The 22876-nt window shown below is 42.6% G+C and overlaps 1 protein-coding gene across 1 annotated transcript in view; it reads left to right on the top strand.

Annotated features, from left to right (window-relative positions):
- ERC2 (ELKS/RAB6-interacting/CAST family member 2) overlaps positions 1–22876 on the top strand; it is an 868752-nt gene that overhangs the window by 190127 nt on the left and 655749 nt on the right. The gene's annotated exons all lie outside the window — the stretch shown is intronic.

Raw genomic sequence — 22876 nt, 5'->3', positions numbered from 1 at the left:
ACCTCAGATCTGTTTTGTCAGACTTATTTCTCATTTTTGTATCTTCTATTGTACATATCAATTCTAAAGAGAGTGGTCATTCATATGTTTTGCACGGTGTGTGTATATATTTAGAGGTTATTGGTGTGAAGTATTTGTTTCTTGTGAGTTTTTCATGTGAAATGTCTAAAGTACAAAGGTTGAAAATATACATGCTGCCAAGCTAGATATTTAAATGTGGTTTACTCAGTTGAAATTTATTCAGATGTGATGAAATAAGCCACTTCAATGTTAAAAACAGTTTTCTCCACAAATTCCTTTCCTGTGGCTGTTTGTTATGGTGGAGACATGAAGCATCAATTAAGAATGAAACGTATTAGTATTTTAGCTATTATGTTAACAAATTTTGAATTGGCGTGCATATTAAAAGTTGAACATGAAAAGTTAGGCACTGTTTTTGTGAAAGGAAAATAAACTCTTCACATTAAGAAAAATATACAAATTATATAAGCTGGTTTCTGGTACGATAGTTGAAACTGTAATCCTAGGTAAAGGAATTCTAGGGGCAAATGGTCACTTTAGTTCCTTGTCTTCATGGGGAAAAGTTACCTAATGTTAATCTCTATTTATAAAGTAAATGTTCTGTCATTCTGGGTGCCTATTGAACTGCATGTCTCACATTCTATCTTCACACGTTATTGAGGTACAAATAAAATTGTGTAGATCTGCCTTCGTCAGTGCTAGGGAATTCCTTTTGCTTAGTCACCACCACTGGAACTATTGTCATTGATAACCCCATAGAAGTTTGGGGGCTGTGTGGAGTCACTGAAGGTTCAAGGCCTGTGGTCAGAATGGGAAGCTTCTCTACATATTAATATCCTGGAGCTTTATGCTCTCTACAATGATGGTAAGACATTTCAAGATCTCATCAGGAACTTAATGATTCCAAGAGTACCACTGCAACATATTATGTGAACAGGCAGTGGGAGCTCATGCTCCAGTGTGCTTTGTCAGGAGGCAATTGCATTCTTGTACTTTTGTGCCAGGGAAAACATTCCTCCTCTGGCTAATTACTTGTCTGTGATCCAGGCTCACTGGGCAGATCACTTAAGCAGGAATTTCTCCCTAAATTGCCAGTGGTCTACCCCAGCCTCCTACAGTCTGTCATTGCAGCTTGGTGCATGCTGACAATTGACCTTTTTGCAATAAGAGAAAACAAGAAGTAGCAATTTGTTTTGTTCCCATGGGGGGTGGGGGAATGTCTCTGTTCAGGCTCTTTGGTCAATGCTTTTCACTAGAGCTAGGAATCAGCACTTTTGTATCCTATTACTCCAATTCTGGTCATAAGCAGGCTCATTTTGATTGCTGCAGTATGGTTGATATGTTTGTTTTCCAGCTTCCTCACATAGAATCATAGAATGCTAGGACTGGAAGGGACATTGAAAGGTCATTGAGTCCAGCCCTTTGCCCTCATGGCAAGACCAAGTACTGTCTAGACCATCCCTGATATACATTTATCTAATCTGTTCTTAAATATCTCCAGAGATGGAGATTCCACAACCTTCCTAGTCAATTTATTCCAGTGTTTGACCACCCTGACAGTTAGGAACTTTTTCCTAATGTCCAACCTAAACCTCCTTTGCTGCAGTTTCAGCCCATTGCTTCTTGTTCTATCCTCAGAGGCCAAAAAGAAAAAGTTTTCTCCCTCCTCCTTATGACACCCTTTTAGATATTTGACAACCACTATCATGCCCCCCTTCATCTTCTTTTTTCCAAACTAAACAAACTGAACTCCCTAAAACCAGTGAATTTCTAGAGTACTAAGTGTATAAGGTATGTAATAATACTCAATATGTTTCTTCAAATTCTCAACTCATGCTGGCACATAATATGTTGTCTTTATTCTCAGAAATGAGTTTATTTTTGTTTTTGTTTTTATACAAAGGTATTCTTAACATTTCATGAATCTTTTTCATTACATAGTACATACCAACTTGTATAAAGTTGTTCATAGTTATAGTAGTGCAAAAGCTACTAGAGAATCAATAATTACTGATACCACTAATTTTGAATTAGTATGAATACTGTGCAGGTGTATAATGCCTTCACTATGTGCATCTTAAAGCATTTAACAAATGTCAGTGAGCTAAGCCTTGCAACACTCAGGGTTTGCCTATGCTATGGGCTGAATTGATGGGGCATTAATAAAGCTTGGGGGTGGGGGAGGGGAGTTGAAGTATGGCACCTAGTATACACATGATAAATCAACCACTGATTGCTCTCCTATTGACTGCAGCACTCCACCCCAATAAGAAGTGCCATAGGAATCAGTGGAAGAATGTTTGCAGTCAACACTCTGCTGCAAAGACACCATGGCAAGGATATCTAAGTACATCTACTTCAGCTATGCTATTTATGCACTGATCTCCAGCCTTAGTGTAGACAAGCCTGTAGTTTATGTTGCATTGGTGTCACATGGGCAGTTTTTGTTAGAGTGAGGAGTAGGGTGGCCAACTTTCTGACTTGAAAACTGGAGTTCATTGTAGAGTAGGAACTTTATGAAATATGACATTCTGGATATGTATTAAAATAAAGAATATTTGTGAGAGAAAAGAGGAAGGAATATTCTCCCATGTGAGACTCACAGATTCCCTGGAGACTTTTCAGCTTCCTTTTTAGCAGGGCCAGTGCGTCACTTGAAAGAGGCCTTCTGTCGACATAACTCAGGGAGTGTCTAAACACATAAAGCGTTCTATTGACAGAGTCTTGACACAAGTCTGCGTTTGTCTCAACAGTGTTATCCCTCACGAATTTGAGGAATAATACTTCTGTCGACAGTGTTCTGTTGACACGTGTACAGTGTAGACACCTCTGTCAACAATGAGGGCTTCCAGTCCACCTGGCAGCCGTTTGCAAGAGCTTCCCGTTAAGCTGTTCTTTTGACAGAGAGCAGGACAGTGTGGCTGCTCTCTGTCGACAGAGAAGATTGGTCTGTTGATCTGCTTGTGCATGTGGATGCACTCTGTCAACAGATGCTTCTAGTGCAGAAGTAACCACAGATATATTGGGAGCATAGGCTTTTGTGGGCAAAGACCCACTTCACAAGATGCTTTCATTTTCAGATGCACTCATTATCAGAAATGGTAACATTAACTTGTGGAAACACATCAGCACCCTAACTTGGTCTCAAACGCTCATATGAGATGAATTCTTCCTGCTGAAATGCATTTGTAAGTTTTTAATATATTTCCTAAGAGTAAATGTGTATGGTTGCTATCTTAAATGTGCATGTTTTTTGTTCTATTTAAGAAAAAAATCATGTTACTTTTTTTCTGTATGAAAGCATTGGTGCCTAACAGATTTCTTTATTCCTTTCGAAACTCTTTTTGGATTTTTGACCATCTCAGCTGAATTACTTTTCTCACAAGCATATTTACTTAACAGAAAAAAATTCTTTTAAAAATCATTTTGGTAATTATACTAAAAACCTGCTGCCTTTCACAAATGCTGTGTTGTATTTATTAATTTTATATTGGACACATCTTAAATTCTGTCATTAGGATTTGAGAATATATAATGAGGAAGATCTATAAACTCTTGAGTAACGTACTTAATGGGACTGTTTAGTAGAGAGACAATAAATCAGTATGTCAGAATTTTAAACAATCTCCAAAATTATTACCATCTGTGACAAAACAATTCAGAAAGCATTAAGAGGATGTGAGTATGGTGTGATTTGGATGAGAAGCAGGGCAGCTTATGATGGGTTAGAGCACCAGTTACCATTGAGAGGTTTAAAATCATTCTGAGTTATGCTTGAATGTTCATTAACCCTTAGCTCTCTAATTTTACCCCCATCCACAATAATCTGTAACAAGTGATTGTATGTTGAAGTGTGGTATTTGTTTTCGAGAAGGATTTTGTGTTACTAATGTTAAATGAATTTGGATTTTTACGTGACCTTTTCTGGAATATTAACAGTTGAAGAGATTTTCCAATGATTTTATAAAAAACAATGGTTAAATGTTACCTTTATGAAGGAATTTTTAATTCTGTTCCAGTGAATCATGTATGCTAACAAGTCATGTTTGCTGACTGTGTGTTATTGACCATGTATTAGCTACTCAGTTGTGTTATTGAGAGAGAGAGAACTTAAAAAGTGTGTTTGTTCTACATCATAATGATAACACGCTGTACCTGAAATTCATTTGAAATCTAAAGCCTAATCAATTTTGGCTGTGCTATAATCTTATTTATGGGGGCATGCGTAGCAGTGCTAGCCAGAAGCAGACCAGAAATCAGAATTGGACCTGGAGAATCATAAGCTATCCTCCTGTTTTCTTCAATTTTCGGGGTGTAATGAGCATAAACTGTATATCTGATGCCAAATGTCTGCAATAAAGCAGCACTGGCTATCAGATTGTGGGGTGCAGAGGCAATGTTCTACTCACTCTCTGTTCATATGCACTAGGAACATTTGGAGACTTTTAGAATGCTGCTGTCCATGGTATAGTTGGTGTAGGACAGGGTAGCCAATTACTTTTTGTCCAGGTCCAAGTTTCTCTGTCAAGGTATAGTTAAGGTCCAGAAACCACAGAAACATCTTCATTCCATAATAACAATAATGATAATAAACAAATAAATATGTTTCACATTCTTTTCAAAAGCATCTGATGGTCCAGATTTGGCCTGTGGTCTGCCTGTTAACTACCCCTGGTGTATGTCGATATGGGGGCATCTCCCCTGGGTCAGCATACCGGATAAGCCCTCAGATAGTAGCACACTATCTCACAGTGGGGAAATTGGATACTCAGTATCTATGATCTAGCACTTGTTCTGGTGAACAGAAGGAATTAAAAATGCTAATGACTGTAATACTGAAAATCACCCTTAATCTTAATAAGTATATAAAACCCAAGTAACACTTATTGCTGTTCAGAAAGAATTGTTTTGAACAAAAGAATGCATCTGCTTTCATGTAGTCAGTTAGGAAACAAGCCTACATTGCTTGAATTGATCCCTAGGCAGACCATGTTGCTCTGGTTTTGATGACATTGACATATTAAATTACATAGCTGAGTTGTCATGCAGCAGAGTTGTGCAGTGGTTTCAAGCACACTGAAAGTACCAAAAAATTTGCTCCTGTATAGGAATAGAGAAAAGTTTTCTGTAGATTTACCTTTTAATCCAAAATCTTCTCATTATGTTTTATTTCAACAGGAAATTTAATCTACAAATAAGTTGTAGACCCATATTGTGTAGGAAGTCCATGATTTAAATTCATGTTACCGTTTATATAATTTAAAAATAAAGTGTGACAAAGCAGATGATATATGAGCATGAGTTAGAACAAAATATAAATAATAATATGGAAGTTTGGATTCTCTTTTCAGATCTTGACAATTTGAAAAAAAGAAACTGAGAAACATTTTACAATTATTAATTATTAATATAAAAATTAGCCACTAAAAGTGAGCAGGTTGTTTATACAATTAAACTTGTGATTATTGCAGCCAGGAGACTTTTTTTTTTCCCCTTCAGCATTCCATCAATAGAAATAGCTTTAACTTAGAAAGCACAGTGTTATCTAGGCCTAATGCTGACGCCCTGTATAGGGGGATATATTTCATCCATCAGTGAGTATCAGTCACAGGGTATTCTGTTCACAGTGTCATCATTCCTGGAGGTAGAATGCTTAATTTTTCATATGAATAAATCTTTTTTTCTTTAATTTGGTGATACAGATGTTGCTTCATCTTGCTTATTAGAATTAAAAGGAAGTATTTAGGATGAAATTAGTTATTAAATATTAATTTTATAAGGCAGTGTAAGCAATCCTGAAATCTAATTAAAATGGACTTGTCCAAGATTATACATAGAAGTGTGTCTATTATTTTACCTAAATCCTGAACTATGTAGAAGCAACTCAAATGAGTTGTTTTTTGTGAGAGTTAGAGTAAAACCATATTTTGTGAGAAATAATAGAGAAAAGATTATCAAAACACATGAATGTATGGTCCTAATATTAAGGCTCTTATCTTACAACAAGAATCATGCTGGCAGAAAAAATTGGGTAACAAAGTTTTTAAGAAATTAGATTATGTAATAGTTGAAAACAATAACATTGTTTACCTTCAGAGACAAGCATACAGCTAGCTCTTAGGTCATAAATGAAATGCTTTATGGTCTGATTTAGTGAATTTCATTTTCCTGATGAACTTCAAATGGTAGATATTATCCATGGTGCGGTAGCACAACTTCATAGACATAAAACAACAATTGAACTGGATGCTTCTCCATGCAAATAATCTTCCTACGTGACAGGTACAAGGATGAATAATTTACTGCCGCAGTGATGAAAAAGAGAGGAAGACCGCTTCTGTCTGCCATTACCACTTACGGGCAATACCCAGCCGCTTTCTGACCAGTGCTAGCACACCTCAGGGCACTGGGACTGATCTACAGCAGCCCTTCTAATAAGGAAAGGCTGTCAATGGCCAGCACATACTGCATATTACCTTCTTAGCCCCACATAATTTAGGCTTATATAACTTTTGTAACCTCTCTTTATAAGTTAGTTCAGTATTATATAATACTATTTCCTAACCAAATACATACAAAGAATCTTTTCTCCTAAGTAACTTGATTCTGTCATTATTTTCCATATTCTAATAGGCATGTCTTAAACAGAACTATAAAAGTCATTTTTGGATTTTTTGTTGTTTTGTCAGCTTAACGGGAGTCTAATTCTATTGTGAACTTTTTTTTTACAGTTTAAAACAATAAATAGCATTCTATCTGTGTAAGATGAAACACCCAGACACAAGAGTGCTCTTTCATCTATTCAAACAAGGAGTAATATCTGTGGGCCAAAGGATTTCTTTCTGAAGTAGATCTGCTATTTCACAGTTTTGCCGTAGTGAGCAGTGGTAGCTGAGAGGTGTAGCCTGAAGGATTTAGTAAATAAAAGTCTATATGGATTGGCTGACACTGACATGTGGTAACAATTTTCTTAGTTTTCAGTTCCTGCAGGGAGGAATTGCAATTGTGGTGCACAGTCAGCCGTGAAAGTTGTGGTCTTATACTTGAGGAGAAACTGAGATAAATTACTATTGTGTATAATAACGCCTAGATAAAAATAAAATTTTGTTAAAGGTTGAGAATATAGAGGCCTTTAAAAGACAGAATTAATGAGATTTTGGAACTGAATAAAATGAAAATGCAAAATACAAAACTTCAAAGTTTGCTGGGTGTGTTTTTCTGGAAGAAAAATAAATTATGAGATCATAATTATTTAATCTCCCTGGATAAATTATCTGTTTCTACTTTTAGTTATTGAACCAGTTGAGATACTAGGAGGCTATTTATTCGGCTGACTCAGTGTTGTCTTTGTTAGCCATTTTGGGTATTGCATCCTCCCTATTGTGTAAGACTGTTTTCTTCTTTTCCTGTGATCTTTCATTTATTGTAATATAGTTTAAATCTTAGTCCTTTCAACAAATCAGTTGACAGGAGTGTTTCCTGTACAATCTTATATTCACATTCTTTGTATACTGCTACTCTATAACTTTGAATTGCACATTACTTCTGTTCTGTCATACTATTTCTATTTTTGTATGTCTAATTTTAAAGAGTGTAATTGATAGAAGAACTGGAACTGGCTATGTAGCATTACGTAATATATATATTTCAAAAGGACCTGGGTTACATCTGTCACATGAAAAATAAGGTGAAAAAATGAAAGTTTTTTAATCCCTCCACCTTTATGAAACACGCACCTAAAACTCTTCATCAAACCATTTCCCTCACCTAATTAAAAACTTTCCAAACACCCACTTAGTTATTGTACTTAGGAGACATGAGGCAGCAGGAGACACGAAAAGAAGGAAAAGTTAATGAAATCTTCAAGGCCTTTGGAATGCAATCTTCCATGTCTTCACCAACCTTACTTGATTTTATTTTTGTTATCTTTTTTAATGTTTTTTTTAAAACTTTGTTATCCTGTTCATTCTACCAGCACTTTTGTTTACTGAGGGACTACACTTGTCATGTTGAATTGATGAGGTGTATTCTTCAAAACAGAACTGTTTTTATATATATTTGGGGAGATATGTAGCACCTAAACCTTAAACCATGGACATATTTAGGTTTACAATAGTTGACAGTTTTCATTGTTAAATATTATGTAAGCAAAAACAAACTACACATCTTAAATATTTAAAAGAGAATGGAGTCAGTAACTATCAGGTGCAAGTTTAGTGTTCTTCAAGTTTGATTTGATAGTTGATGAGAGAACAATGAAGGCAGTAATGGGAGAAGGAGAAAGAAAGCAGTTTTCAATGATCTGAAGCTACAGGCTTGTTAAAGGAAGGAAGACCAAGTTGTCTAGTCAGTCAGAGCAGATTTAGTGAAAAAGGAGCCCTGAATGATAGTGGGTTACAGAGGGGGATAGTTGAGAAAGCCAAGACTGGAGGAATACTGTTACACTAGTGAGTTTTGCTGACAAAACTGGTGGAATATTCACATGCAAAATGCATTTTGTTGTCAAAACTCATCATTTTTGCCAGCAGCTTTCTGCCTCTCAGCCATGAGATATACCAATGCTGGTGACAGATTCGTCAACAAAAAAGATGTGTGGGTGCTATGGAGGGCCTTCTCTCAACAAACCAGGCGTTCAGAACAATGGGCAGCCCTGTCAGCTATGCTTCTGGGAGCCTGTTTTGTCGAGAGAGCAGCCAGGCAGTCTGGCCACTCTGTCAGCAGAGCAGAGCATTCTCCCGATTGGCTTTTGTGTGTGGCTGCACTCTGTCAACAGAAGATTTGTCAGGAAATCTTTTCCAACAGTTACTTCTGTCAACAGATCACTGTAGTGTAATCGTAACGAAGGAGTATGGGCTTGGTGAGCAAGGAAGCAAAGTCCCTCGTAGGAAGATATTTAAGCATGTGCCAACATTTACACATGAGTAGTCTCACTGAATTTAAATGTGTTCAGAGACTTTGCTGAATTGGACCCTCAGTAAATAAAGATTAATGAACTAAGAATCAAATACACAGAGAGTCTTCAAAATATAGAGAACCATTTTCATTTTGGATCTGGAAGCCAATATGAAGTCTTCAGGAATAAACAGGACAAGGGTATTTTGGTTGCTCTTTCAAAAGAGAAGAAATGCAAAAAAGAATGTTAGGATATGACTAAAAAATGAAAGAGTCTTCTTCGAGTAGTCCCTGTGGGTGCTCCACAGTAGGTGTTGGGCTCACCCCGGCGCTGCAGATCGGAATTCTTCTAGCAGTTTCCTCTGGATCGCACATGCGCCGATGCACGCCGCTCCCTCGTGCGCCCTCGGTCATGTGCACGATCTGGTCCCCGCCAGTTCCTTCTCAACTGCCAACGGCTGCAGATGGAATCCACTCCGGCTCTAACGCCTGAGACAGATAAGACAGTTAATTCTACTTGTTAGCTTGTTGTTTTTTTACTATTATACAAAAAAAAAAGAAGCAGGAAAAGAAAAAAAGTGAAAAAAAATAATAGAATAGTAGGAGAGAAGAGGAACGGAGGGGAGAGGAGCGGACAAAGAAGGCTGGTTAAGCCGTCTGCTACCCTGAAGGCCGTAAATGTTATTTGTTTGACGAACACAGTGATTAGCGGCTAAGCACCCTATTAACAGTAACGACTCACCGTGATGTCTTCCTCGGGGTTTAAGAAATGTGAGTCATGCTGCGAGGCTATTCCGGCCTCTGATGGGCATAGTAAGTGCATTCGTTGCCTGTGGGAGTCCCATGTTACCCAGAAGTGTTCGCACTGTGCTAAGCTTACAGCCAGGGTCAGGAGGGACAGAGAGATGAGGCTCAAAATGATCTTGTTTGATAAGGCCCTTCAGCCTGAGCCACCGGAGAAGACTTACACAGAATGGCCCTCTGGGTCGCATAAAAGGAAGGCGGCTTCTTTGACCCCCTCTGTGCAAAAGAAGAAGAAACTCTCCCCGGCTTGAATCTTGCCAGCGGTTTCAGCGAGCAGGACGAGCGGAACGCAGAGCCCTGAACCGTGGGCTGATGAAAGCGGCAGCACGGTCGCGCACATGGCTGGGGCCGGCCCTCTGACTATTCAACAGTTGGCACCGAGGGCACTGCGGGCGCCAGTGCGGCAAGCGCCGGAATCGGTGGCCCCACCTCACAAGGCACTGGCTCTCACGGCACCGACGGCACAGGGGCACCCAGCACGGGGCCAAATGGCGCCAGAGGAAGCTACCTGTGCGGCACCGCATATGACGGCACCGAGCACGGCACCGACAGCGGGGCCGAGATCCCTGGCACGGGAGTGGGCGGTGCCCACCCTGCAGGGGCAGGGGAAAGCTAGGGCCAAAACCCGGCACCTCAGTCCATCTCCGGACATGGCTGCGATGCCATTATCACCCAGCACCACCCCCCCCTCCCCCCCAAGATACACACGCCACGTCGCCGGGCAGCAACTCCACCGGCCTATTTCAGACCCCCCTCTCCGTTCCTCCAACCACCTTCGCCTTGGCTCAGGCCACCTTCACCCTTTTCGTGCACAGATCCCTATGAGTACTATCACAAACCAGCTTCGCCATTATCAATGTCGTCATGGAGATCCCGCTTTCCCGTACATCATAGGTACACACTCCAATCGTGGTCCAGGTCTCCATCACCGGGCCCTTGTCCATTTTGTTATGGCCATCCTCATCATACTGAACACTGACATCGGAGATCTAGATCGAGGGGCAGATCCCCACCCACTCCTCGCCAACACCCCTGTATACACTCTTGCTCTGGGAGAGGAACGCAGCTGTCCCAGGGGCAAATAGGTCCAGAGTCCCGAGACTTTCCTTCACAGCCCACGAAGGAGCAAACATACCAGCAAACTCAGGAACCAGAGGAGTTGGGGGAGGTTTATCCTAGCGGCTCCTTCTCATCCTCCCCAGATGAGGTAGTTGTCCCAGGGGACATTTCCCCTCTGGATGACCTTAAACAATTCCAAGAGCTGTTCAAAAGAGTAGCATACACGCAGGACATTCAAATAGCAGAGGTGCAGGAGAAGCATCATAAACTCCTGAAAAATTTGAGACCTCTGGCTTCATCTAAAATCGCTATCCCACTGGACGAAGCCATTATGGAATCAGCCACTAACATATGGCAGACTCCGGCCTCCATCCCGCCTACAAATAAAAGGGTGGATAAGAAATACTTCGTCCCAGCCAAGGGCATGGAATTCCTGTTTAGCCACCCACAGCCCAATTCTTTGGTGGTCGAATCGTCCAACAGAGGTCAAAGACGCCTCAATATAAATCGGGGGGGGGTCAGATAAAGATGCTAAGAAATTAGAACTGTTTGGCAGAAAGGTCTACTCCTCCTCCACCTTATTACTGAGAATGGCAAACTACGCGGCACATTTATCAAACCATAACTTTGACAATTACTCTAGACTTACCTCTCTCATGGATTCCCTCCCGGAGGACAAGAAGCCAGTGTTAAAGGCGATCGTCCAGGAGGGCTACGCGGCCTCGCGAACGGGAGTTCAGATTGCCCTGGACGTGGCAGACACAACAGCACGCTCAACAGCCGCAGCAGTGGTAATGTGTAGGGAATCTTGGCTCCAGATGTCTGGTATCCCCAGAGATCTACAGGCGAAGATCGTAGATCTTCCCTTCGACAAGCAAAAGCTGTTTGCAGAATCAACCAACTCGGTCCTCCACTCTAGCAAAGATTCGAGGGCCACACTTAAGACCTTGGGTATCTACCCTCCTCCATACAAGAAAAAGAAGTTCTATCCTCAGCAAAGGCGCTACGCTTACCAACCACAACGTGCACAATATCAGCGAGGCTATGACCAAGGGCGCCATCAACAGCAGCAACAGTACAGGACTCCCAGGTGACGTTCTCAACAAAGTCGCACAACCTCGGGGCAAGCCCAGAGGCAGCAAGTTTGATGGGTATGTCGAGGACTGCACTATCAACACCATTGCTCAGTGCCACTCTCACCTCGTGTTCCATCATCGCCTCAAACTGTTCTACTCCCAATGGCAAAACATCACAACAGACAAATGGGTGCTGGAAATTATAGCCACGGGTTACACGATCCCCTTCCAGTCACTACCACCAACGAAACCTCCCACCTGGCCTCTTCTCAGGGACCCTTCTCACGAGGCGAGGCTGAAGCAGGAGGTAGATCACCTCATGTTCATAGGGGCGGTGGAAGGAGTACCGGAACAATTCCAAGGAAAAGGTTTTTACTCACGATACTTCCTAACAGAGAAGAAAACAGGAAGCTGGAGGCCGATTTTGGACCTATGTGGCCTCAACCAATACTTGCGCAAGCAGCGCTTCCGGATGATCACAGTTGCCTCCATACTTACGGCACTGGACGATGGAGACTGGTTTGCAGCCCTCGACTTACAAGATGCTTACTTTCATATAACAATCCACCCGGCACACAGATGCTTCCTCCGCTTCACAGTTGGCGGGGAGCATTTCCAATACGGGGTTCTTCCGTTCGGCCTATCCTCGGCACCCAAAGTCTTTACCAAAACCCTGGCAGTGGTATCAGCTTACCTGCACAGGCAGGGCATGTTTATTTTTCCATATCTGGACGACTGCCTACTGAAAGGGGCCTCAAAGGCAGAGGTCCTATGCATGATACGTGTCACTGCGAACACGTTTGCCTCACTGGGCCTAGTTATCAACCTCGCAAAGTCAAAGACCGAACCCACGCGAGTTATAGAGTTCATAGGGGTGTGCATAAACTCTATCACATCAAGAGTATACATGCTCGACGCCCGCTTCCGCACCATCAAATCCTTGGTACAAGTCATGATGTACAGCCCCGCGGTGCCGATCCTAACATGCCTGCAACTGTTGGGGCACATGGCGGCCGCCATGTTTGTGGTACAGAATGCTAGGTTACACATGCGAAGCCTGCAGCATTGGCTGGCGAGCGTTTACAGACCGGCAGCCCATACCATCCACAGGGTAGTATCGCCCATCACGGAGGTACGGAAGTCGCTAGCGTGGTGGGCAGATCCCAAGAACCTGCTAGTGGGAGTACCCTTCCACCAACCACAAATTTCTATTTTTTCTTACAACCGACGCCTCCCACATAGGATGGGGAGTGCACATTGGCAGCAAGGTGACACAAGGGCTATGGTCCCCTGCGGAACAGACACTGCACATAAACATACCGGAGCTCAGAGCAGTGTTCAATGCGTGCAGACATTTTCGGAAATACCTGCATGGCAAAGTAGTCGGGATCAATACCGACAATACCTCCACCATGGTTACATCAATCGACAAGGAGGGGCACAGTCCCGTGCGCTATGTGCGGAAGCAGTCCGATTGTGGAACTGGTGCATTGCCAACAACATAACGTTGAAAGCCTCGTACTTGCCGGGTGCCCACAACATGAAGGCAGATCAACTGAGCAGGCGCTTTGCACTCACGCACGAGTGGCAGATCCGCTCCAACCTGCTATGATGCATATTTTGCACCTGGGGGTTTCCCCAAGTCGATTTGTTTGCCACCCAACGCAACAAGAAATGCCCTCAGTACTGCTCCAGAGCAGGAATAGGGCGGGGGTCCCTGGGGGATGCCTTTATGATCTCATGGAAGGGCCCTCTACTCTATGCGTTTTCCCCCACAACACTTATCCACAAAGTTCTGCAGAAAGCCAGAAGGGAGAGAGCTCGCATGATACTCATAGTTCCAACCTGGGACCAACAACAATGGTTTCCCCTGCTTCTGCGCATGTTGGATCATCCACCACTCCCCCTACCGGTAGCGCCGGACTTACTCATGCAGGCTCAGGGGTCCATAGTGCACCCACACCCTCAGGGACTCCGCCTACAAGCATGGTTAATCCATGGCTCAGCGCCTTAGAGAGCACGTGTACGGAGGGAGTAAGACAGGTCTTAGAGTGTAGCCGAAGGACCTCCACCAGGAGGACTTACGAACAGAAATGGACACGATTTACCGCCTGGTGCTCTTCCAAGCAGTTAGCTCCTCTTGACGTCCCTATAACTGTAATTCTGGAATACCTGCTGGACCTCAAATGAGACGGGCTCTCTCTATCCTCGGTAAAGGTCCACCTCGCAGCTATATCAGCTTTTTGGCACAAAGAGGAAGGGCCCACCATATTCGCCCATCCTATCGTCACAAGGTTCTTGAAGGGGCTGGTAAACCTGTACCCTCCTCGAAAACCACTACCACCGTCATGGAGTTTGGACTTGGTACTCCACACGCTATCGGAACCACCCTTTGAACCATTAGCCATGGTACCCCTCCGACTACGTACCATAAAAACAACCTTCCTTCTTGCGATTTATGTCAGCCCGCAGGGTGAGCGAGCTCGCAGCAGTGATGGCAACGCCTCCCTGCACAGTATTCTCAAAGGAGGTGGTGATCTTACGGTTACACCCAGCCTTCGTTCCAAAAGTTTCCTCAGAGTTCCACATTAACAAACCAATAGTATTACCCTCGTTTTACCTGAAGCCTCACAGCTCCAGCAAGGAGGCGCGCCTGCATCTCCTAGATGTGAGGAGGGCGTTGGCCTTTTACATAGACAGAACTAAGCCCTTCTGGAAAACGGACAGGCTTCTGGTGTCTCTCGCTCCCAGGTCGAAAGGGGAAGGCCTCTCTTCCCAGAGAATTTCAAATCACATTGTGTCCTGTATAAAACTGTGCTACGAGCTCCGAAAGACCCCTTTGCTAGCCCCGCCCAGGGCTCACTCCACCAGAGCGGTGGCGGCATCAACAGCCTTCTTCAAGGGAATCACGTTGAAAGACATTTGCAGAGCGGCGACTTGGTCATCCTGCGACACCTTCGCCAAGCATTATGCCCTGCATTGGGTGTTCGATGAGGATACCCGTCTGTCGACAGCAGTCCTCTCAAGGGCAAGCTGCACATGAATCGAGTACCCACCTCCTTACTTGGGGTTACTGCTGGGTATTCACCTACTGTGGAGCACCCATGGGGACCGCTCAAAGAAGAAAGAGAAGTTACTCACTTGTAGTAACGATGGTTCTTTGAGATGTGTCCCCGTGGGTGCTCCACTACCTGCCTGTCCTCCCCGCTTCGGATTTCTGTCCGGTGTTTTTCAGGAGCATCCGGGGTGGTTGGTCAAGGAACTGACGGGGACTGGATCACGCACATGACCGAGGGCACGTGAGGGAGCGGCGCGCATCGGCGCATGCGCGATCCAGAGGAAACTGCTAGAAGAATTCCGATCTGTGGCACCAGGGCGAGTCCGACACCGACTGTGGAGCACCCACGGGGACACATCTCGAAGAACCATCGTTACTACAAGTGAGTAACTTCTCTTTCCCACTGAATCTGAATTCTGCTTAATTTTCTTGTTACTGAACTGGAATCAGCAATGTAGATCCATGAAACTGGTTTATAAGGACAAATTAGTGTTTTCTGTCTACATTTTTCTTTTTGTAGTAGCAGGAGAATGGAATATGAAAAAATAATGAAAAGTAACTACTAACTTCTTTATTACAATATGTGTTCCAGTATGGCTAAAATCATACATCTAGAACAGGCAGACTTCGTTGTACTGCAGTCCCCGCTGACAGCAAAATTACTACACGACCCCAGGAGGGGAGCCTGAAGCCTAAGTCTCCCCAAGCCCCACTGGTCCTTGCTAGGGGGCAAAAGCCAAACCCCAAGGCCTTCAGCTTTAGGCAGGGGACCTGTAACCTGGGCACCATCACCCAGGGCTGACACCTTGCACTTTGGCCCCGGTGTTGGGGCTCAGGCTTTGACTTCAGCTCAGGGCCAAAATCCTTTTAAGTCAGCAAGCTTTGGTGATCCCATTAAAATGGTGTTTCTTCCCATTCTGGTGTCCTGACCCACTGTTTGAGAACTGCTAATCTAGAGAACAAAGAATGTAGGCCATATTTACAGGATGGCTGACTCTATCATGGAACGTAGTGACTCTGAAAAAGACTATGGCATTGCAGTGGATGATCAGTTCCTAGTGTGATACTGTTATCGAAAAGGCAAATGCAGCTATTGGGTTTTAAACAGGTGAATATTGAGTAGCAGAAGAGATGTTATATTACCTCTTTATTCGGCACTGGTGTGACCACTTCTTGATATTGTACCGTGTTCTGAAGCTGACAGTTTAATTAGGATGCTAAGTTATAAAGGGTTCAGAGAAGAGCCAGAAGAGTCATACTAGGATGGAAAATGCCTTGTAATCTGTAATGTAGTGCTAAATTTTAGAGAGACAGATTCCTGCCCCTATACACCCTCCCTGTGCCTTTCTCCAGACCTGCCCTAAGTACTCCATTCTATTCACTCTTCGGATATCTCACAGCCATTTTCCAGGGCAACTGATCAATGAATGCTTTTGGGAAGAACACAAAATCTTTGCATGGAGCTAATGGGAGAGAGGTAGGAAGAGGGGAAAATTTTGAAGAGCCAGAAATGTTGCTCAGTTTTGTTTTTCAGGTGCCATAATGATGCTCTAGACAGTTCCAGCAGTGCTATGCTTTTGTTTACAGAGAAGGGCTCAATATATTTACGTTAACAAAAAGGTTAAGGAACAGCTTGATCACCGTGTACAAGTACTTGGTTAAGAAACAGAAAAATGACAATAGCAGATACTTCTATAACAAGATCCAATGGCTGTAATTTGAGGCTAGATCTGTTCACATTACAAATAAGGTACATATTTTTAACAGTGAGGGCAATTAACAGTTAGAAATGCCATTATATTGATATTCACAGCAAAGTTGGAACTATTCTATTGTAGATACCTTTCTCACTTGAGCTAATGGAGTGGTTGATAGCAGCAGTAGTAGTTGGGATATCATTCTCTATGTATGTTGGTCAAACACTACAAAGAAATGGGACACTTTGGCAGGGGCTTTCCACAGATATTTGCTGACCCCTGTGGAATGGTGAGATTCAAGAATCTGCATTTGAGGTTCTAGTAGATAGTATGCTGTACTGGTAACGTACACGTCTGCCCATTTCCCTCCTTCTCTGTTCCACACACTGGTTCCTCACTCCAGTACTGTTCTCTTCATCAAGTCAGTCCCAGTTCTCCTTGACAGCAAGTTCTGGCCTTCAAGTCTTTCAAATCCAAGTCTTACTTGGTTCCATTGCCTTTAATCTACAGCTCCTTGTTCCCTGTCTTTATGTTGATTCAGATCTTGTTCCTCAGTCCTAGCTCTTCATCTGATTTGTCTCTGTCCTCTGCTTACATTCCCTATCCCCATTGTTTTCCAGTTCCAGTTTCCCTCCTAGGCGCCGCATCCAGTCTGTGTTGTCCTGCCTCTGCTTTTCCAAGTCTCCTTCCCCACTCCGTTCCAGTTATCTCCCTATAAACCAAATCCTCCTCAAGTCTGTATCCGTTCTCCCTTCTCCTCCTTTTTCCCAAGCTAGTGCTTGAAGTGATTGGAGGGTGGGGTGGGGTGGAAAAGCTCTCTGCAATCCCAGCAGCAGTAAATTCTCATGCACTTAGTACAAACCATTCACGTTATTTAATATATTACATAAACATTCAGGCTGTGGCCACACTTGGCCAAAACTTTGAAATGGCCATGCAAATGGCCATTTTGAAGATTACTAATGAGGCGCTGAACTGAATATTCAGCGCCTCATTAACATTAGGACACTTCCAGCTGCGGCGCTTTGAAAGCACCGCTTTCGACTGCTTGCGGCTCAGCGCGGCTACACTGGGGTCCTTTTCAAAAGGACCCTGCACCTTTCAAAATCTCCTTATTCCTCTCAGCAGAGGGGAATAAGGGGATTTCAAAAGGCGTGGGATCCTTTTGAAAAGGACCCCCATGTAGCCGAGCCGTGAGCGGTTGAAATCCGCGTGGCCATTTTGAAGTTTTGGCCAAGTGTGGCCACAGCCTCACTTCTTAGCTCATGAAGCTATTTATTCTTGTTTTTAAATAATGCAGTAGGTCACTTGCAAATTATTACAGTGCCATGTGTGTTTTTGGTGCCTAGATGTTTGGGTACAGTGATGTTCAGTGGCATAGCAATCTCTGGTGCATGGGTTGTGATATAATGAGATTGGTTGGAGTAGGGGTTCTCTTTGTGGATTTAGATGCAGTGAGAATCAGGACACCTCTGATTTGGGAGGTGTTTCTAGGAATAGGAGGCTGAGAGTGCAGTTAAATTCAGTAGGGTTGGCTTCTCTTGGTCCAGTGGCACAGAGAGTCTCATAGATTATGGTAAAGCTCATGGTCTATGGAATTTGCTGTCTCTCTCTGGGGATGGTGATGCAGTCTCATTCAGTGGGGATGGGGTTTCCTTCTCTACATGGGGGTGTGGTGAAAATGTGTGCTCAAGTGTCTGTCTGAAGCTGGTGCATGCAATGTACAGTGACATTCAGCATAACTGGAGTGGCTGTGGGGACTGATGTTCAGCAATAATCATTGGAGATTGGGCATAGAGAATTTTGGGTATAGATTCTCTGGGATTAGAGATGGGGCTGCAGGAAGGGTGAGTGCAGTGAGGTTCAGCATGGAGTGGGATCACTCTTGGGTTGAGTATCTCTGTGGAGATAAAGTGCTGAGGGTGCAGTGATGTCTGGAGGGTATTAGTCTGGGAGTAAAGTGACAGTGGGGATGGAGACTCTCTCTTAGTCCCTGGGGCTTCACATGAGCACCTCACTCTGAGCTCTTCCCTTCTGGTGTAGCTGTGAATGTCTCTTCCTGTAAGGTACTGGACAGCTGGTGAGGAGAGTCCATGCTCTATGCAGCTTCTTCTGGCCCCCCTGGCTTCTAGGTTTGTCCATGCCTGCTGTCAAATTGCTGCTTCTGCTCCACTTGCCCAGGGGCATAGTGCTGTGTGTATGGGAGAGTGTGAGAGAGAGAGATGCTGGGGGGCAAATAAATGGACAACAGCTTCCTGTGGGGGCAAGAAGCAGAGTCCTGGGGGCTGTTTCAGGCAACGGTAGAAGAATTGGCTGTTAGATGAGGCAGCTGTTCGAAATGGAGCTTTGTTCGCAGCACATATGCTTGGACTCCACAAGCATCAACAAGTGTGGGTGTCTGTCTGTCTAAGGGGCCAATCCTGCATCCCAACTTTAAGCACTACGTCATGCTACTTGCTCTCACTCCAGTCTTTTTCCAGCTAGTTCCAGTTTCCTTCTCCATAACTACCTCTTACAGTCTCTTTCCACTGTCCACACTACAGATCAGGCTTTTGTGCCTTCTGCATTCAAAGCAGGCTCTCTTTTCCAGGCTGCCAGGGTCGCAGGGGTGAATTATTGAATGCACAAGGTAAACAGTTATCCTTGCTTTCAAGTTCCATCCCTGGCATAGCCTGCAGTGGGATAGTCCTCATGTCCCTGGACTGGAGTATGCAGAATGTTCAGGAAAATTCAGCTGTTACTGTGTAAGATGTCTTTACTGTGCATGTGTGAAGGATGATTGTCAAAGAGCACATCAAGTCAACACTTGCATAACCATAGGGAAGAACTTTTCTTAATACCTACTTAGGTGATTACATTACCCTTATCATTGCAGCATCCGATTTAGTTTAGTTTTAATAACACAACATTTCAAATGGAAAATCTTCACTTTCCAATATTCATAGATGCTGATATGTAATAAAACGTTATTTATTTTGAGTCCATCCATGTTTCTAATGTCAAACCTATTACTGGAGAGCCACAAACCAGTTTTAATCTAATATTTCTATTTATCAAATAAATCACAATGGAATAAACTGGATCAAAATATGCTCAGCTTCTGTTAAACAATATAGAAAGCCATGGTTTGAACATTAAAGGCATGGATGTTTATTGCAAAGTTGCCAGGAGCTGGCAAAAGTATTGAGTTCACTTTTACATTTATACCTTATTAGGATGTTTTGAAAATTTATAAAGCTGTGGTAAATAAAATAGTATGCATTTGATATTGCTTGCCAATTTGCGTTTGCAACTGAGGGAAAGCAGTTCACAGCAGTTTTCCTATCCATAACTGTAAACACAGCTAAAGTTATGTTACCAAGTGCCAGGCCACAAATAAAGACAGATGTGTGGTCAAGCCAGCCTCAGATTTTATTAAATAACCAACTGAACCAAATAAGTGAACCTTAAATCATGCAGGGAATCCTTGCCAGACTTGATGCAGGTTAATATAGATTGGTAACCTGTGCCGTTGCTCAAACTTGCAGATATCTTGGTCTGTGACTCATGCCAAGGCCCACTGCACAGATCTACCAAGGCCCACATAAACTGGTGATGGTTCTGCTTGGGTTCGCAACCCAAGCTAGGTGTACCAGGCTCTTTGAAGTTACCTGCTGGAGGCCTTCTGTGCTCATCAAAAGACTGTCTGGTAGGCGAGGAGAGGAGATATTTTTGTACTATCTACGTGCTCCTTTTGGAGCAGAGGACAAGCACTCTGGAGAACAGTTGCTCAAAGAGAACATTAAAAGAAGCCAGATGTGTTGTTTATATGTTGCCACTGGCTATTCTGTTACCTGGCTTCAGACTCTGAACTATAAAGTAAAAGGGACATAAGTCTGGCAGATACTTCACACTCTCCTTTCCCTGCTCTCCAACTGCAGCTCTCTTCCAATCTCTGCAGGCTTCTCCAGCTGTTTCACTGACCCCCAGTGTCTAAAGAAGGAATTTGTCCAAAGTTTTAAAAGCTGGATTATTTGGTTTCAAAATACAGTTAAAAATGTTTAAAATTGAAACAAATAATCATTTACAGTTGCAAATGTAGTAGATGAGAGGGAATACAGGATGACAGCTGTGAAGTGGCAAAGTGATAATTTAAGAAAATATAAATTCAAAACACATTTTATGACTCCCAATAATACATTCCAGATTGTGTTTTATGGGATAATAATGGTACATCTCAAGTGCCAAAAGGTTATTTCGACTTTGACTTGATGCTTCACAAACATATAAGGTATACCATTATAATAGCTTAATGATAAGTCCTAGTATGAGTTATTGTTGCTGTCTACCTAATTTCTTGCCTAAATACAACTTAGAGGTTTGATTTATATTGGAAACTACTATCAAAAAATCTACAGCTGTCCTTTTCTTAGTTTTACAAGGTGGTGTTTGTATCATACAACAAGGCTCTTCACTGTGGCAAAGCTTTAAAAATGAGTATGAGAGCGTTTTTATAGAAGTGATGAGAACCTCCTGGACATGATTGACTTAAATTAGCTTGATTGCTTTTTATCAATGGCAGCTGCGCTATTTAGCATAAAAATGCAAAACATCTAAAAATCATTTGCCTTGTAGCTCAGTAAAAAGATGGTTTTGGTTAGTTTTAAGATGCTTCAAATGTTTATTCTACACAGTTTCTCTTAAAATGGATCCAGAACATATCTAGTTACAGAGAATTAGTATAGATATTGTAAACTTTGAGAAAATTAATTAAGAAAAATATGCTGCTTTATGAATTGCATATTTAGGATTTGGGTATTTTAACTTTTAACTGTTACTAAGTTAAACAGTTCAGAGATATTTGTTGTTGTGGCATAATCAAGCATCTGTTGTTAAATACTAAAAGAAAAGGACTCCAGAATTTTTAATGTAATGTGCAATTAGTTTCACTTGGCTGAACAGTGACATGGTTGAAAGAAAAATCCAGAAGTCATGTAAAACTAAATTTGTGTCAGAATCAGAAAAGAGAATTTTAGACAAATATTGTTGATTGCAGTCCAACTTTGAAAGCTGACTTGAGTAAGGTCAGTTACTACTGCTATTGTTTTTTAAAATTATGTTCTGTATAGTGAGTTTATACATAGAGAGGGTCCTGCTGTCCTTTCTGGATATCTTCAGTATCATGATTTCTGTTCCAGATGCAAACTCAAATCTGTGCCATTTTATATGAGTACCTGTTTTTCATCAGTGGCATACCTACTATATGACTGTAAGTCCAGGCAAATGCTCCTATGCATTTTGTGGATGCTCAGTGTTAGCTAATACAGGGGAAAGATGTGCCTGTGTGCGCGTGCGTGCACACACGCATGCATTCTCAAGATTTCTACAGAAATCATGTTAACATTACTCTTGATTTTATGTCAAATAACCAGAAACTAGTTATTCTTTATTATCTGGTGCTCTCTCATATTGTGCTTTGAAATGGGGTTTTGAGCCAAGATTTCCATATCAAGATGAAAACCTTTTATTATTCTTTGCATTAGCGTACCCTTAGTTCTTCTTTGAGTGCTTGCCCATGATCATTCCAGTGTAGATGTGTGCTCAACCTGACCTGTGTGGTACAGTATGTGACCTTGGATATTGCTACTTCTCTGTTACTTAGGCTATGTCTTCACTATGACATTAGGTTGAATTTATATAGGTTGATTTTTTTAGCATACAATTTTGTAAAGGCAAAGGTGCACGTCCCAATACTGCACATGACTTCAGTGGAGTTTGTCCCTAGTAGGGTGGTCAGCTTTGAATTTGACAGTGATGCACTGTGGGTACCTATTCTACCATTCCTGCTGCCCCCTTGCATTCTGAGTTATGTGCCCAGTGGTTCTGCGTATCTGTCATCAGCCTTCCATACAGTGCTTATCTCCTCTCCTTTTCTTTCCATTTGACAGCAACAGCAAACAATATTTTCACACTGTTTTTCCACTAGTTACCTGTACAGATGCCATACCAAGGCTAGCATGGTCCAATTCAGCTTCAAATTGTTGTGGCAAGTATTGTGAACACTTCCTGCGTTATTCTGTGGTATGTGCAGAGCCTGGGCAGCAGCTGCTAGAGTGAGGAAGAATGTGAGGAGGACACAGATACAGATGTGCATGAAACATTGGAATGGAACATTTGGCAGATGGTGACAGCAGTCAATCCTGTTCACAAAATGGAATGCTGGTTCTGGTTCTGTGAGACAAACTTAGAGAAACTGCATAGTTTTGCGTCTATAAGATGATCAGCAGTGG

Source organism: Carettochelys insculpta, chromosome 11 (assembly GCF_033958435.1).
Source record: "Carettochelys insculpta isolate YL-2023 chromosome 11, ASM3395843v1, whole genome shotgun sequence".
NCBI classification, from domain to species: Eukaryota; Metazoa; Chordata; order Testudines; family Carettochelyidae; genus Carettochelys; species Carettochelys insculpta.
The sequence above is the reverse complement of the archived record's forward strand: the minus strand, read 5'-3'. Positions and strand labels throughout refer to the sequence as shown.